The sequence below is a fragment of the Pseudophryne corroboree genome, chromosome 6, assembly GCF_028390025.1.
Source record: "Pseudophryne corroboree isolate aPseCor3 chromosome 6, aPseCor3.hap2, whole genome shotgun sequence".
Classification (NCBI taxonomy): Eukaryota; Metazoa; Chordata; class Amphibia; order Anura; family Myobatrachidae; genus Pseudophryne; species Pseudophryne corroboree.
In genome coordinates this window covers 346,878,043-346,895,511 of record NC_086449.1, presented here as the reverse complement: position 1 = coordinate 346,895,511, position 17,469 = coordinate 346,878,043, and the positions used below count along the sequence as shown (strand labels likewise).

General features: G+C 45.7%; 1 protein-coding gene and 1 non-coding gene across 10 annotated transcripts in view; both read left to right on the top strand.

Moving 5' to 3' along the window:
- HERC1 (HECT and RLD domain containing E3 ubiquitin protein ligase family member 1) overlaps positions 1-17,469 on the top strand; it is a 475,564-nt gene that overhangs the window by 362,923 nt on the left and 95,172 nt on the right. The gene's annotated exons all lie outside the window — the stretch shown is intronic.
- Positions 1,971-2,159, top strand: LOC134938169 (U2 spliceosomal RNA). The gene has a single exon (XR_010180792.1). It is a non-coding gene; the product is annotated as a U2 spliceosomal RNA (small nuclear RNA).

Below are 17,469 nucleotides of genomic sequence, written 5' to 3'. Positions count from 1 at the left end.
TCCGGCCCCCCCTTGGGGGGATCCCATAGCCCCCCTGCGTGAACTGGCCAGCTGTTGGGCGGAAACAAGTATTTATACTCTGTTCGGCACCATATAGGAGACATTGGCAGTATAAATAAGTACATAGCTTCGGCGCCATTATAGGGAGCGGAGCTAACTCAGAGCGGGACCAGCAGTTTTCTGTCGCCATTTCACTGCACACTGATTACACAGACTCTGCAAGGGACAAATCAACTCCTCCAGTAACACTCCAACACCACAACTGGGAATGGGGTTTATTGTAGGGTGGAGTGATACTACAGGAGCTTTTAAAAAAACAAAAGGTCCTAGTACAGATATATATTATATGTAGCCCAGCACTTAACTGGAGTCTGGTATGCTGGTTCTTTCGCTGTATAAACTGTGAAAAGCATGCTTGTTTCCCCAGGTATGTTGCCCTACATATACTATTCTGAGTAAAAACTAGTTCGGACTGGTTTACCTCCGTGTGGTGTGATTCTCAGCAGCCATCATCCACACCCTAATGTGGATACAACGTTGCCTATAGGCAGAGGAGGGCAATGATTACATAGACCACAGTGTGCCTGTGTCATTGTGCTATGTCTGAAGGGTAAACTTGCTAGCTACTGCGAAAACTTAAGATAGTGCTTCTTAAGAGGTTATAGAAATTCTCTACCTTAGGAGTAGAGCAATTATTATACTACAAGATCTGTGTAAATATACCAGATATTTATGTACACAGAAAAGTCTCCATTAAGGAGTTAACTGGTAACTCATTCAGGGGAACATGGAGTCTGCCTAATATGATAATTCATGGGACTAATACCCCTTCCACACCAGCACCTCTGAACACGGGTTATTGGCACATGAACGCGCATAACCTGTATGAAAGGGTGCCATGGTTGAAATACCGGGTCCAGTGACCTGGTATTTTAACCCTGCTCTTGACCAGGGTTGAACCCGTGTTCAACCCGGCTCACTGTGCGGTGTGAACGGGAGCAGGGTCAATGCCCCCTGCTCCCGTTCACACTCTCTGTACAGGCGGCGCTTGGAGATCATGTGATCTCTAGCGCCGACCCCGCCGCATCACTGCTGACGTCAGCAACCCAGCAATATGCCGGGCTGCTGACTGCGGTATGCAAGGTGTCTTACCCGGTAATGTCCCTGCATGATCCCGGGACCGTATTCCCAGGTAAGACCCTGCATTTTGGTATGAAAGAGGTATAAGAAATTCATATTCAGCCTTACAGAAATTCATATACAGCCTCCAGAGGATAGATAACTCCATATCAAAAAATAAACAGTAATACCTGTTCAAAGGGGGTTGGCTATCAGAGATTGGCGTTGCTGCCTGACGTCACTGGGGTTGGGGGCTTCTGTGCCAATCACGACCCTGACTGTGTTGGAGTTTGTATGTTCTCACTGTGCTATACCTCCCAACTTCTGTCTCTAGCAAGGAGGGACATCTGCACGCGCGTAGCGTTCGGGCACCCAAAGGGGGTGTGGCCTATGGAAAAGAGGGTGTGGCTTCACAGAATAGCCCGCGATCGCGAGCCACGCCCCGTTTTCGTCACTGAGGGTGCATGCCCAGCTCTCTGTGAGCTGCTGACATGCGCACAGCGTCTATTCACCGCTGTTCTGCTAAGCAGAGCAGCGAGTGCAGAGCCTCCCAACTGCCTCTCCCTCCACTGTGGGACACTGCGACCCGTGGGTGGGACAGCGAGACAGTCCCAAAAAAAATGGGACTGTCCCACGAAAATCGGGCTTAACCACAAGGTTAGAGACCCATCTCTGTAGGCTGCTGGATTACGCAGGCCATTGGTACATAGGCCGGTAACCTTTAGCAGGGTTAAAACAAGAAAGCATTGCCAGCTAGCTTTATGATGCTTATGTAGCATATGCTGGAGTTTAAAAGCTTCCTATGCGAGGCTGTTAAAAAAAAAAAAAATAGGCATTATAAATGCCTGTGCATTGCCTCTCAGCCTTCTGGCCAAGATCAAGGGTAGTATCTGTTCTTACTAATTTCATGTCTGATACGCCCCCTATCTGGGAGCCATATATTATATGAAAATTTAGAACAGGGAGATGGTTAAAGAGCTTGCTCTGTCCACTCAGCGCATTAACCGGGTACTGCAGTACTACTATGACATTCTCTGCTCGCAGAGCTTATGATTACGTCAGTGGTTAGCGAATGCTGGGTTCAGTAATCTCACGGATCCCTACCAGTGGGTCCATGTACCTACCATCGCAGCTATGCCCACCAGATGTGCTTACCCAAGATCATCATCTTAGGGTTGCAAGTGTTGGCGGCATTACCAGTCTTGCCTCAATGCACCAGAGGAGAAACAGACCTGTTTTACAGGATCACAGAAACAGAGCACCAAGTCTTTTCCATAAACACTTCGGAATGAAGGTGGTCCTCCACGCCTAAGGGATTCCAGGGTAGGGGCCCCGTCTAAAATATTTCAGCATATTTAGAAAAAGCTCCTGCCAGGATCCCTGGGTAAAAGATCTGTTTACCCTGGCATGAAGAGTGTTTAAATTCACTCCACTTCACATTCCGAAGAATCGCAGGAGATATTACAAGAGGCTGTACTAAGACTGGGTCAGACCCAAGCTATAGTTCCAGTTCCGCCTCATATAGGAAACAGGGGATACTAATCTAACCTGTTGTGGTACCGACTCCGGACGGTTCGGTAAGGCCCATTTTGAATTTTAAATCCTTGAACCCTTACCTAAAGGTCTTCAAGTTCAAGATGGAATCCCTGTGAGCAGTGATTGCGGGTCTGGAAGAACAGGAGTTCATGGTTTCACTGGATAATAAAGGATGCTTGTCTCCATATCCCGATTTGGCCGCCCCACCAGGCTTACCTGCGGTTTGCCCTGTTGAACGACCACCACCAGTTCCAGGCTCTGCCCTTCGGCCTGTCCAGGGCTCCAAGGGTCTTCACGAAGGTGATGGCGGAAATGATGTTCCAGGGGGTCAATATCGTCCCTTACCGAGACGATCTCTTGATAAAGGCGAGATCCAGTTAGCTTCTATTGCTCAATATCAACCGCACTATTCAGCTTCTGTGACATCATGGGTGGATTGTTAATTTACAGAAGTCTCACCTGGAGCCAACTCAGCGGCTCCTGTTCTTGGGAATGTTTCTGGATACAGTGGCTCAGAAGGTATTCCTCCCAGAGGACAAGGCAAGGACGCTCCAGGAGATGGTCCGAGTTGGATATCCATCCATGTATGCATATAGTTGTTGGGAAAGATGGTAGCCACTTACGAGGCAATCCAGTACGGAAGGTTCCATGCCAGAACATTTCAATTGGATTTCCTGAGCAAGTGGTCCGGATCACATCTTAAGATGCATCGTATCATACGCCTCTCACCACAGGCCAGGGTTTCCCTCCTGTGGTGGCTACAGTCCTCAGACCTGCTGGAAGGTCGAAGTTTCGGTATTCAGGATTGGATCCTCCTCACAATGGGCAAGAGTTTGCGGGGATGGGGAGCGGTCACCCAGGGGGCTCAGTTCCAGGGCAGGTGGTCCTCCCACGAATCCCTACTTCCGATCAAAATGCTCTACTTCGGGATCGGGCCATTCAAGTTCAGTCGGACAACGCCACGGTAGTGGCATACATCAATCGACAGGGAGAAACAAAGAGCAGAGCCTGCATGCGAAAAGTGTCAAGGATACTCCTCTGGTCTGAAAGAAATGCAAGAGCAATGTCTGCCATCTTTATTCCGGGGGTGGACAACTGGGAAGCGGACTACCTGAGTCGTCACGACCTCCACCCTGGGAGAGTGGGGCCTCCTCCAACAGGTGTTTCGGCAGATCACCGACCTATGGGGCTGCCCGCAGATCGATCTGATGGCTTCTCGGCTCAACAAGCTTTGCCAGTATTGTGCAAGAACCAGGGACCCTCAGGCGATAGCTGTAGATGCACTGACGACGGTTGGTCTACCTGTTTCCGTCGATTCCGATGTTCCCGAGGGTGCTAAAGAGAATCAGACATCAGAGTCCAGGCAATTCTAATGGCCCCACACTGGCCTCGGAGGGCGTGGTATGCGAATCTTCTGGACATGTCTGCCGAAGACCCTTGGCCTCTGCCACTGAGAAGAGTTCTTCTTCAGCAAGGACTGTTCGTCTACCCAGACTTACAGCGACTTTGTTTGCCGGCATGGCGGTTGAGTGGAACATCCTAGCTTGCAAAGGCCTTTCCAAAAAGGTTATTACAACCATGGTTCAGGCCAGGAAGCTTACCATCATATCTGTAGGAAATATGTCTCTTGGTGCGAGGAGCGCACGTATCCTTCTGCGGATTTTTACTTCGGGCGCTTCTTGCGTTTCCTACAGGCTGGAGTGTATTTGGGCCTACGTCTGGGCTCCCTCAAGGTCCAGATCTCGTCCCTCTCTATTTTCTTCCAGAAGAAGTTGGCTGTGTTGCCAGAAGTTCAGACTCTCTTGCAAGGGGTACTTCACATACAACCTCATTTGTGCTGCCAACGGCACCCTAGGATTTTAATGTGGTCTTGGAGTTTCTACAGCCCTCCTGGTTTAAGCCTTTGATGGCGGTAGAAGACAAGTACCTTACGTAGAAGACTGTAATGTTGCTGGCCCTGGCTTCTGCTAGACGTGTCTCAGAATTGGGGGCCTTATCGTGTAAAAGTCCATACTTGGCCTTTTTACGGGGACAGAGCAGAGCTCAGGACTAGGCAGCAGTTCCTGCCAAAAGTTGTCTCTGCATTTCACTTGAACTGACCTATTGTAGTCCCATCTAGTTCTGGCTCTTCTGCTCCTCCGGAGGCATTGGATGCTGTGCGAGCCTTGAAGATCTGTTCCTCCTGAGGCATTGGATGCTGTGCGATCCTTGAAGATCTATGTCAAGAGGACGGCTCTGATCAGAAAGACGGATTTCCTGTTTGTGCTCCATGAAGCGCAGAAAAAGGGTTGACCTGCTTCTAAGCAATCCATTGCTCGTTGGCTTAGGCTTACTATCCAACAGGCCTCTGTATTGGCAGCCTTACCTGGTCCACAGTCTCTGAAGGCCCACTCTACAAGATCGGTGGGGTCTTCCTGGGCGGCTGCCCGTGGAGTCTCGGCCTTGCAACTATGCCGAGCTGCTACCTAGTCGGGGAAGAACACTTTTGTGAAATTCTACAAGTTTGATACCCTGGCCAAAGAGGATACCCAGTTGGGGCAGGCGGTGCTGCAGATGTCTCCGCACATTCCCGCCCATTCTGGAAGCTTTGGGACACCCCCATCGTAGTTAGTGACCCCAGTATCCCTTATGGATGCTAGAGAAAATAGGATTTTGGTTACCTACCGGTAAATCCTTTTCTCGTAGTCCATAAGGGATACAGGGCGCCCGCCTCAGTGCGTTGACTTTTCTGCAGGTTTTTCTTCTGTAAAAGTTTACCTGTTCAGCTGTTGCTGTTTTGTTACCAGCAGTTGCTGGTCGGTTTATGTTGTGGTGTGCTGGTGTGTGAATCTCACCACTCGTTGTTTTGTTCCTTCTCTCAAGTATGTCCATTCTCCTTCGGGCACAGTTTTACCTAGACTGGATGTAGGAGGGGGCCATAGAGGGGAGGAGCCAGCACACACAGTTGAAGAAATTTAAAGTGCACCAGCTCCTTTGGACCCCATTGTTCTAAGTGACCCCAGTATCTCTTATGGACTCCGAGAAAAGGATTTACCGATAGGTAACCAAAATCCTATTTTCGTCCAGAACAGATACATACTGTAAATTGTCTAATTCCGGTTCTAGTCTTTGTCAAATAAGTTATCCTGTTCCCTTTAGAGATATTAACATAGCAGTAGCACTTTGGTTTTGTATAGTGCACTTCTGTAATAGGATCATGGCGTTTGGCAGAAAGCAATATAGAAGTTGATCACCTTATAATGAAATACAATACAAAGTGGGCGCTAGAATTTGGTATATTGACAATTAAGATATTAAATGGCACACAAGGAGGATCTGGGTATCCTCCTGGATAAAAAGACACTGCACCTAAAAAATATAGTTACAAGTGTGAGCGCACATATAGTTAAAAAATTATGGTTAATTAGGCTGCTGGTTTAATAAAAAATATTTTATTCCTTAAAAACAAACTAAATAGACATTACTAAATAAAAAAGGAACATCTCAATGGAAATCACAGTGTGAAAATATGCATATATCCCCGCTTTGGCCAATTAAGCTTTAGAAGCAATTAGTAATTTGCATGCATGCCGATAGGTTAGTGATTGGTTATAACAAAACACAGTGCTTGAATGTAATCTTAGTCGTTAAAACTGTTTTCTCCCTCCAGGGAATTTTAGTTGGTAGTGTTAGTATTTGATTAAGAATTGGTTATGCTGAATAATTCACACTCTTTGAAGAGAACCAAACGTCCCTTAATAAGTATTGGTAACAGTCCGTTAGTGTGTAACAGCTTTGCTCAGATAATATTATGTGATACCAGCTCACACTGGTCAAGGATGTAATGCTGATAGATTAGGTGATCAGTTAGTCCCCTGTCGTGACACTCATATGGGCGATGCTTACCCTCCCACTCTGCGGCGGTTCTTGTGTCTCCGGCTGGGCTAGATCACACTGAAGACATGCAACTGTATCCAGCTGAGCGGTAGCACGCTCGGAAAGTGTGGTATGGCAGGGAGCGCTCGGCCGCGGCTTCCGGGTTGGATGGAGCTTCCGATGCGCTCCACCTGCGTTCCACCTGATGTCCTTAGGTCACCTGACGCGTTTCTCCGCCTTTTGTGGGTGTCGATTTTTTCAGAGGTTTGGAAATCCAACAGCACAGTCTCTATTTATCCCCCTCGGGGACTTCTCATTGGTCACAGATTTACTGACCATTACTAATAACATCTATTCAGTCCTTCTCAGGGATACCCTGATTGAGCCAGCTGTTTCTATTCAATTGTACCACTTATATGCATAAATCATGTGAATGATATATACAAAAAATACATATATTTAGAATAAAAACAAAACTATATATATATATATATATATATATATATATATATATTCTCTTATGACCACAATGAGGTGTCGTATCGGTCCAAATAGTACTTACTTGTACATACACATTTATTTATAACTCAAATAATTATGAGCCATTGCCTGCAGTTAATTATAACTATACTTGATATTACAAAAGGAGAAGTGGTATAAGAACCCAATTGGTTAGGAAAATATATATCTCGGACCAATTTGGTCCCTAATGCATAACCATAGGAATACAGAAAAGCAAAGATAGAGTGAGAACATATGGATAGACACACATTTGAATATATACTAAGTACATATATAAATAAATAAACAAATATATCTAATATGGAGATCTGCTAAGAGAAATATGAAATAGTGCAAGTGTGGAAATCCGTATTATAGGCACATATATAAATGGGATAAATCTATTCGTATAGCATATAGTCAAATGGATTAGCCATTCATAACCACCCCTTCTAATTTCTCTCTCCACAGATAGTATCATCCATATTATCTAGATAAGAGAGGGGGGGGGGGGGGGGTGTCACCAACCTGGAACCCCAGGGCCTAAACGAAAATATAGAATTAAATAGCATCCAGTAACAAGGAGGATCTATATAAATTATCTCTTGACATGCTTTCTCTAATTGAATTTTCTGTATTAGTTGTGCACTCCAGAACCCTATAATTACAAATGTTGGGCTAATTAACTCTTCGTTACATTTATTTATCCAGAGGACTGTAGTTTTTATATTTTGCGAGTTAGGTACTGTTTGGTTTACATAACCCCTATGTATAGAATATACTAACTGATATGGTTAATGCCACTCTTTAGGGCTAAGCATCAGTGGGGTCAGAAACAACCGTAAATACGAGGTTGGTGACCCCCCCCCCCCCCCCCCCCCCCCTCTCTTATCTGGATAATATGGATGATACTATCTGTGGAGAGAGAAATTAGAAGGGGTGGTTATGAATGGCTAATCCATTTCACTATATGCTATACGAATAGATTTATCCCATTTATATATGTGCCTATAATACGGATTTCCACACTTGCACTATTTCATATTTCTCTTAGCAGATCTCCATATTAGATATATTTGTTTATTTATTTATATATGTACTTGGTATATATTCAAATGTGTGTCTATCAATATGTTCTCACTCTATCTTTGCTTTTCTGTATTCCTATGGTTATGCATTAGGGACCAAATTGGTCCGAGATATATATTTTCCTAACCAATTGGGTTCTTATACCACTTCTCCTTTTGTAATATCAAGTATAGTTATAATTAACTGCAGGCAATGGCTCATAATTATTTGAGTTATAAATAAATGTGTATGTACAAGTAAGTACTATTTGGACCGATACGACACCTCATTGTGGTCATAAGAGAATATATATATATATATATATATATATATATATAATTTTGTTTTTATTCTAAATATATGTATTTTTTGTATATATCATTCACATGATTTATGCATATAAGTGGTACAATTGAATAGAAACAGCTGGCTCAATCAGGGTATCCCTGAGAAGGACTGAATAGATGTTATTAGTAATGGTCAGTAAATCTGTGACCAATGAGAAGTCCCCGAGGGGGATAAATAGAGACTGTGCTGTTGGATTTCCAAACCTCTAAAGAAACCGCCACCCACAAAAGGCGGATAAATGCATCAGGTGACCTAAGGACGTCAGGTGGAGCGCATCGGAAGCTCCATCCAAACCGGAAGCCGCGGCACGTGGCCGAGCGCTCCCTGCCATACCACACGCTCCGAGCGTGCTACCGCTCAGCTGGATACAGTTGCATGTCTTCAGTGTGATCTAGCCCAGCCGGAGACACAAGAACCGCCGCAGAGTGGTAGGGTAAGCATCGCCCATATGAGTGTCACGACGGGGGACTAACTGATCACCTAATCTATCAGCATTACTTCCTTGACCAGTGTGAGCTGGTATCACATAATATTATCTGAGCAAAGCTGTTACACACTAACGGACTGTGTTACCAATACTTATTAAGGGACGTTTGGTTCTCTTCAAAGAGTGTGAATTATTCAGCATAACCAATTCTTAATCAAATACTAACACTACCAACTAAAATTCCCTGGACGGAGAAAACAGTTTTCTCTAACGTCCTAGTGGATGCTGGGGACTCCGTCAGGACCATGGGGATTAGCGGCTCCGCAGGAGACAGGGCACAAAAATAAAGCTTTAGGATCAGGTGGTGTGCACTGGCTCCTCCCCCTATGACCCTCCTCCAAGCCTCAGTTAGGTTTTTGTGCCCGTCCGAGCAGGGTGCAATCTAGGTGGCTCTCCTAAAGAGCTGCTTAGAAAAGTTATTAGGTTTTTTATTTTCAGTGAGTCCTGCTGGCAACAGGCTCACTGCATCGAGGGACTTAGGGGAGAGAAGTGAACTCACCTGCGTGCAGGATGGATTGGCTTCTTAGGCTACTGGACACCATTAGCTCCAGAGGGAGTCGGAACACAGGTCTCACCCTGGGGTTCGTCCCGGAGCCGCGCCGCCGACCCCCCTTACAGATGCCGAAGATGGAAGAGGTCCAGAAGCAGGCGGCAGAAGACTTTTCAGTCTTCCTGAGGTAGCGCACAGCACTGCAGCTGTGCGCCATTGTTGTCAGCACACTTCACACAGCGGTCACGGAGGGTGCAGGGCGTTGGGGGGGCGCCCTGGGCAGCAATGTATTATACCTTTTTATGGCTAAAAATACATCACATATAGCCCTTTGAGGCTATATAGATGTATTTAACCGCTGCCAGATCTCACAGATTCCGGAGAAGAGCCCGCCGAAATAGGCGGGGCTTATTCTCCTCAGCACACAGCGCCATTTTCCTGCTCAGCTCCGCTGTGAGGAAGGCTCCCAGGACTCTCCCCTGCACTGCACTACAGAAACAGGGTAAAACAGAGAGGGGGGGCACTTTTTTGGCGATATTAATATATTTAAGCTGCTATAAGGATACAACACTTATATAGGGTTGTTCCCATATATATTATAGCGCTTGGGTGTGTGCTGGCAAACTCTCCCTCTGTCTCCCCAAAGGGCTAGTGGGGTCCTGTCTTCAATAGAGCATTCCCGGTGTGTCTGCTGTGTGTCGGTACCTGTGTGTCGACATGTATGAGGACGATATTGGTGTGGAGGCGGAGCAATTGCCGGTAATGGTTATGTCACCCCCTAGGGAGTCGACACCGGAATGGATGGCTTAGTTTATGGAATTACGTGATAATGTCAGCACATTACAAAAATCAGTTGACGACATGAGACGGCCGTCAAACCAGTTGGTACCTGCCCAGGCGTCTCAGACACCGTCAGGGGCTGTAAAACGCCCTTTACCTCAGTCGGTCGATACAGACCCAGACACGGACACTGAATCTAGTGTCAACGGTGAAGAAACAAACGTATTTTCCAGTAGGGCCACACGTTATATGATCACGGCAATGAAGGAGACTTTGCATATCTCTGATACTACAAGTACCACAAAAAGGGGTATTATGTGGGGGGTGAAAAAACTACCTGTAGTTTTTCCTGAATCAGAGGAATTGAATGATGTATGTGATGAAGCGTGGGTTAACCCAGATAGAAAAGGGCTAATTTCTAAAAAGTTATTGGCATTATACCCTTTCCCGCCAGAGGTTAGGGCGCGCTGGGAAACACCCCCTAAGGTGGATAAGGCGCTCACACGCTTATCAAAACAAGTGGCGTTACCGTCTCCTGATACGGCCGCCCTCAAGGATCCAGCTGATAGGAGGCTGGAAACTACTCTAAAAAGTATATACACACATACTGGTGTTATACTGCGACCAGCCATCGCTTCAGCCTGGATGTGCAGTGCTGGAGTGGTCTGGTCGGACTCCCTGACTGAAAATATTGATACCCTGGATAGGGACAGTATTTTACAGACTTTAGAGCAATTAAAGGATGCTTTTCTTTATATGCGAGATGCTCAGAGGGATATTTGCACTCTGGCATCGAGAGTAAGTGCGATGTCCATATCTGCCAGAAGAAGTTTATGGACACGACAGTGGTCAGGTGATGCGGATTCCAAACGGCATATGGAAGTATTGCCGTATAAAGGGGAGGAATTATTTGGCGTCGGTCTATCGGATTTGGTGGCCACGGCAACTGCCGGGAAATCCACCTTTTTACCTCAGACCCCCTCCCAACAGAAAAAGACACCGTCTTTTCAGCCGCAGTCCTTTCGGTCCTATAAGAACAAGCGGGCAAAAGGACAGTCATATCTGCCCCGAGGCAGAGGAAAGGGTAAGAGAGGGCAGCAAGCAGCTCCTTCCCAGGAACAGAAGCCCTCCGCGGGTTCTGCAAAGCCCTCAGCATGACGCTGGGGCTTTACAAGCGGACTCAGGAGCGGTGGGGGGTCGACTCAAGAATTTCAGCGCGCAGTGGGCTTGCTCACAGGTGGACCCCTGGATCCTGCAGGTAGTATCTCAGGGTTACAGGTTGGAATTCGAGAAGTCTCCCCCTCGCCGGTTCCTAAAGTCTGCTTTGCCAACGTCTCCCTCAGACAGGGCGACGGTATTGGAAGCCATTCACAAGCTGTTTTCTCAGCAGGTGATAGTCAAGGTACCCCTCCTACAACAGGGAAAGGGGTATTACTCCACGCTATTGTGGTACCGAAGCCGGACGGCTCGGTAAGACCTATTCTAAATCTGAAATCTTTGAACCTGTACATAAAAAAATTTAAGTTCAAGATGGAATCACTCAGAGCAGTGATAGCGAATCTGGAAGAAGGGGACTTTATGGTGTCCCTGGACATAAAAGATGCTTACCTGCATGTCCCAATTTGCCCTTCACATCAAGGGTACCTCAGGTTCGTGGTCCAAAACTGTCATTATCAGTTTCAGACGCTGCCGTTTGGATTGTCCACGGCACCTCGGGTCTTTACCAAGGTAATGGCCGAAATGATGATTCTTCTGCGAAGAAGAGGCGTATTAATTATCCCTTACTTGGACGATCTCCTGATAAGGTCAAGGTCCAGAGAACAGCTGGAGGACGGAGTAGCACTAACCCAAGTAGTGCTGCAACAACACGGGTGGATTCTGAATTTCCCAAAATCTCAGTTGACCCCGACAACACGTCTGCTGTTCCTGGGAATGATTCAGGACACGGTTCAGAAAAAGGTGTTTCTTCCGGAGGAGAAAGCCAGGGAGTTATCCGAACTTGTCAGGAACCTCCTAAAACCAGGAAAAGTGTCTGTGCATCAATGCACAAGAGTCCTGGGAAAGATGGTGGCTTCTTACGAAGCAATCCCATTCGGCAGATTCCACGCACAAACTTTTCAGTGGGATCTGCTGGACAAATGGTCCGGATCGCATCTGCAGATGCATCAGCGGATAACCTTATCGCCACGGACAAGGGTGTCTCTTCTGTGGTGGTTACAGAGTGCTCATCTGTTAGAAGGCCGCAGATTCGGCATACAGGACTGGGTCCTGGTGACCACGGATGCCAGTCTGAGAGGCTGGGGAGCGGTCACACAGGGAAGAAACTTCCAGGGAGTATGGTCAAGCCTGGAGATGTCTCTTCACATAAATATACTGGAGCTAAGAGCGATTCACAATGCTCTAAGCCTGGCAAAACCCCTGCTTCAGGGTCGGCCGGTGTTGATCCAGTCGGACAACATTACGGCAGTCGCCCACGTAAACAGACAGGGCGGCACAAGAAGCAGGAGAGCAATGGCAGAAGCTGCAAGGATTCTTCGCTGGGCGGAAGATCATGTGATAGCACTGTCAGCAGTGTTCATTCCGGGAGTGGACAACTGGGAAGCAGACTTCCTCAGCAGACACGATCTACACCCGGGAGAGTGGGGACTTCATCCAGAAGTCTTCCACATGATTGTGAACCGTTGGGAAAAACCAAAGGTGGATATGATGGCGTCTCGCCTCAACAAAAAACTGGACAGGTATTGCGCCAGGTCAAGAGACCCTCAGGCAATAGCTGTGGACGCTCTGGTAACACCGTGGGTGTTTCAGTCAGTGTATGCGTTTCCTCCTCTGCCTCTCATACCCAAAGTACTGAGAATTATACGGCAAAGGGGAGTAAGAACGATACTCGTGGCTCCAGATTGGCCAAGAAGAACTTGGTACCCGGAACTTCAGGAGATGCTCACGGAAAATCCGTGGCCTCTACCTCTAAGACGGGACCTGATTCAGCAGGGACCGTGTCTATTCCAAGACTTACCGCGGCTGCGTTTGACGGCGTGGCGGTTGAACGCCGAATTCTAAGGGAAAAAGGCATTCCGGAAGAGGTCATCCCTACACTGGTTAAAGCCAGGAAGGAGGTGACTGCACAACATTATCACCGCATTTGGAGAAAATATGTTGCGTGGTGCGAGGCCAGGAAGGCCCCCACGGAGGAATTTCAATTGGGTCGATTCCTACATTTCCTGCAAACAGGATTGTCTATGGGCCTCAAGTTGGGGTCCATTAAGGTTCAAATTTCGGCCCTGTCGATTTTCTTCCAGAAAGAATTGGCTTCAGTTCCTGAAGTCCAGACTTTTGTAAAAGGAGTACTACATATACAGCCCCCGATTGTGCCCCCAGTGGCTCCGTGGGACCTTAATGTAGTTTTGGATTTTCTCAAATCCCATTGGTTTGAGCCACTCAAATCGGCGGATTTGAAATATCTTACATGGAAAGTAACCATGCTACTGGCCCTGGCTTCAGCCAGGAGAGTGTCAGAATTGGCGGCTTTATCGTATAAAAGCCCATATCTGATTTTCCATTCGGACAGGGCAGAACTGCGGACGCGTCCTCATTTTCTGCCTAAGGTGGTGTCAGCGTTTCACCTGAACCAGCCTATTGTGGTGCCTGCGGCTACTAGCGATTTGGAGGATTCCAAGTTGCTGGACGTTGTCAGGGCATTGAAAATATATATTTCAAGGACGGCTGGAGTCAGAAAATCTGACTCGCTGTTTATACTGTATGCACCCAACAAACTGGGTGCTCCTGCTTCTAAGCAGACGATTGCTCGTTGGATTTGTAGCACAATTCAACTTGCACATTCTGTGGCAGGCCTGCCACAGCCTAAATCTGTCAAGGCCCATTCCACAAGGAAGGTGGGCTCATCCTGGGCGGCTGCCCGAGGGGTCTCGGCATTACAACTCTGCCGAGCAGCTACGTGGTCGGGGGAGAACACGTTTGTAAAATTCTACAAATTTGATACCCTGGCTAAAGAGGACCTGGAGTTCTCTCATTCGGTGCTGCAGAGTCATCCGCACTCTCCCGCCCGTTTGGGAGCTTTGGTATAATCCCCATGGTCCTGACGGAGTCCCCAGCATCCACTAGGACGTTAGAGAAAATAAGATTTTACTTACCGATAAATCTATTTCTCGTAGTCCGTAGTGGATGCTGGGCGCCCATCCCAAGTGCGGATTGTCTGCAATACTTGTACATAGTTATTGTTACAAAAAAATCGGGTTGTTCTTGTTGTGAGCCGTCTGTTCAGAGGCTCCTACGTTGTTATACTGTTAACTGGGTTCAGATCACAAGTTGTACGGTGTGATTGGTGTGGCTGGTATGAGTCTTACCCGGGATTCAAAATCCTTCCTTATTGTGTACGCTCGTCCGGGCACAGTATCCTAACTGAGGCTTGGAGGAGGGTCATAGGGGGAGGAGCCAGTGCACACCACCTGATCCTAAAGCTTTATTTTTGTGCCCTGTCTCCTGCGGAGCCGCTAATCCCCATGGTCCTGACGGAGTCCCCAGCATCCACTACGGACTACGAGAAATAGATTTATCGGTAAGTAAAATCTTATTTTAACGACTAAGATTACATTCAAGCACTGTGTTTTGTTATAACCAATCACTAACCTATCGGCATGCATGCAAATTACTAATTGCTTCTAAAGCTTAATTGGCCAAAGCGGGGATATATGCATATTTTCACACTGTGATTTCCATTGTGATGTTACTTTTTTATTTAGTAATGTCTATTTAGTTTGTTTTTAAGGAATAAAATATTTTTTATTAAACCAGCAGCCTAATTAACCATAATTTTTTTAACTATATGTGCGCTCACACTTGTAACTATATTCACCTTATAATGGTATAGGAAGTAATTTGATTGAATACACAAGGGACTCTTCTTACTCAGTCCCTACTCTACCACACATAGGTGGTGCAGAGTTGTTTGCCAAGTAAGTGTAAATGGGCAAGAATAATTATCAAAGTGCATGCATAAATAATATAAACCCACACATATGCAGAGCTGTACACATCTTAATGTGTCCGGTTCCTCATTAGCAGCATACAGCATAGAAACGTACTGTATATTCAATATAGAGGCAACAATACTTACCAATATATTGTTTCTGTGAACTGTGGGGGAGATTTTTCAAATTCTGAAGAGAGATAAAGTGTTCATAGGATACAAACTGTGTCCGTCATTCTTCAAACACAGCCTATAAAATGGAAGCTGGTACTTTATCTCTCTCCAAGATTTTATGAATCTCCACCTATATATGGTTGATTTGATCCTTTAGATGAAAGATTTAGCTCACAAAGAGACAGAAGTCTTAGTTCATGCTCACAACCCTTCAAGCAATTAGTGCTGCACCATCCAGTCAGATTTACTCCCCGACTTACCAGGGATCTTTTATCTAAGGAAGGGGTCCATGTAAAGTCTTCTTTTGGGTTCCCCAAGCCGATGCATGTGCAGCCTTGCCTTTTTCCCATTGATTTCTCTACAGTGCATGTGCATAGCTCTGTAAAAATGATGCAGACACATTTTTCCAGTGGTTTCTTCAGAGGCATCTGCAAGATATGCAATGGGTTTAGGGGGTGTGGAATGGGCCCACCGTTGACTCAGGGGACCATGTGCCCCGCACTCCTTGTACCCATTATAGACATGCCAGTGCCACTTACTCTACTCACTGACTTTTTAGTAGTAGGTTTAGCATTACTAAAGTACATAACTTTAGTTTCTGGGAACATTTTATTTGACATTATGAAAGAGTGGCCACACAATAGAAAAAAGCAATAGACTGTGCTGGCATATAGACGTAATTATATTTAAACGGTAGTGGATATCTGCTTATAGATAAAAAGATATGAGGCTTCTCTGTACAAACACATTTATTACAGGTAATACACAATACAAAATAAAAAAAAATAACATACAATAACCTGTCTTTTAATAATATAGTGATCTATCCATGATGTGTAGTATATAAAGGAAAAGTTCAGTTACCCGGTGTAGATATTATCCTGGAATCAGCAGGGCTCAAATAGTGAAAATAGTCACATTTATAGTGAGGGGGATCCTAAGGCTTTTATCGCTCACAATTATTGAACAATTTTAGAGAACCAAGAGAGAGATCAACAGATTTAAAAGATTATGCATAGGGGAGGCAGGCTGGATATTCACACTATCCTATATAATTAAAGGGTAACGCTGCTCCTCACCTCTATGGGAGAAATTCAAGTGTTTTGTGCACCGGCAGGCACTAGGTGGAGCCCGACAGAACAATTCAAGTATTGCTCTGTTTGGGCGCGCACAGCTGCTGGCACCGACATTACTGTTGTTCCATCATTTTTGACAGGCTGGTAACTAGTATACACTATACCCTGGATGCGGTCAATTTACTTACAATCAAAATCCCGACAACCATCGACCGACATGGTCAAAATCCTGAGATGGTCAAAATCCCGACAAGAAAATACCGACAAGGTCAAAATACCGACATTTACAATGTCGACAGGTCAAAAAGTAGACATGAGTTTGTCATTATTTTTTTCATTGAAACCGACTTGTTCATACTTTACCATCTCAGTGGACCTGGAGGGGGGAATATAATAGTGTGCCGAGCGCAGCAAAGCACCATGGCCAAAGCATGACGAGTGGGCGTGGCACACTTATACGGTGTCCATGTTGACCTATGTCGACATAAACAATAACAAAAATTATGAAAAACTTGCGTCGACGGTTTAGATGTCTGCATTTTGACCTTGTCGGGATTTTGACCGTTGGGATTTTGATTGTAGGTATTTCATACAAAACCCCTATACCCTAATGGGTTAAATGAGGCTTTAGACTGCATGTCAGGTTTAGTGATGAAATGGGGTGTACTAATATGAGGTCTGTTTTCAGATGTGTGTTGCGTGATTGCATCCAGCGCTGTGATCACATTCTGGTGATCTCGTGTATACAACAGAACAGTATGGCTCCCCCATAACAATGCACTGTTCCATCTGACATTGAGTTAATTAGAATTATTTCTTTCCTCTTTTTAGGATTACTAGGAGTAAATTTCATATTCTTATAACATTTTATTTGTTGTCGTAAGAGCAGAAATGTAACAACTTTTATGATGACAAGATCAGAAATTAGAGCTGTATACACACTTTGCAGGGGAGTTACTGCTAACGCTACTTATAATGTGCATCTGGCAGGGATCTTCTTTGTAGAAGACAAAATAAATTAAAATACTATAAATGGAAAAGATACTAC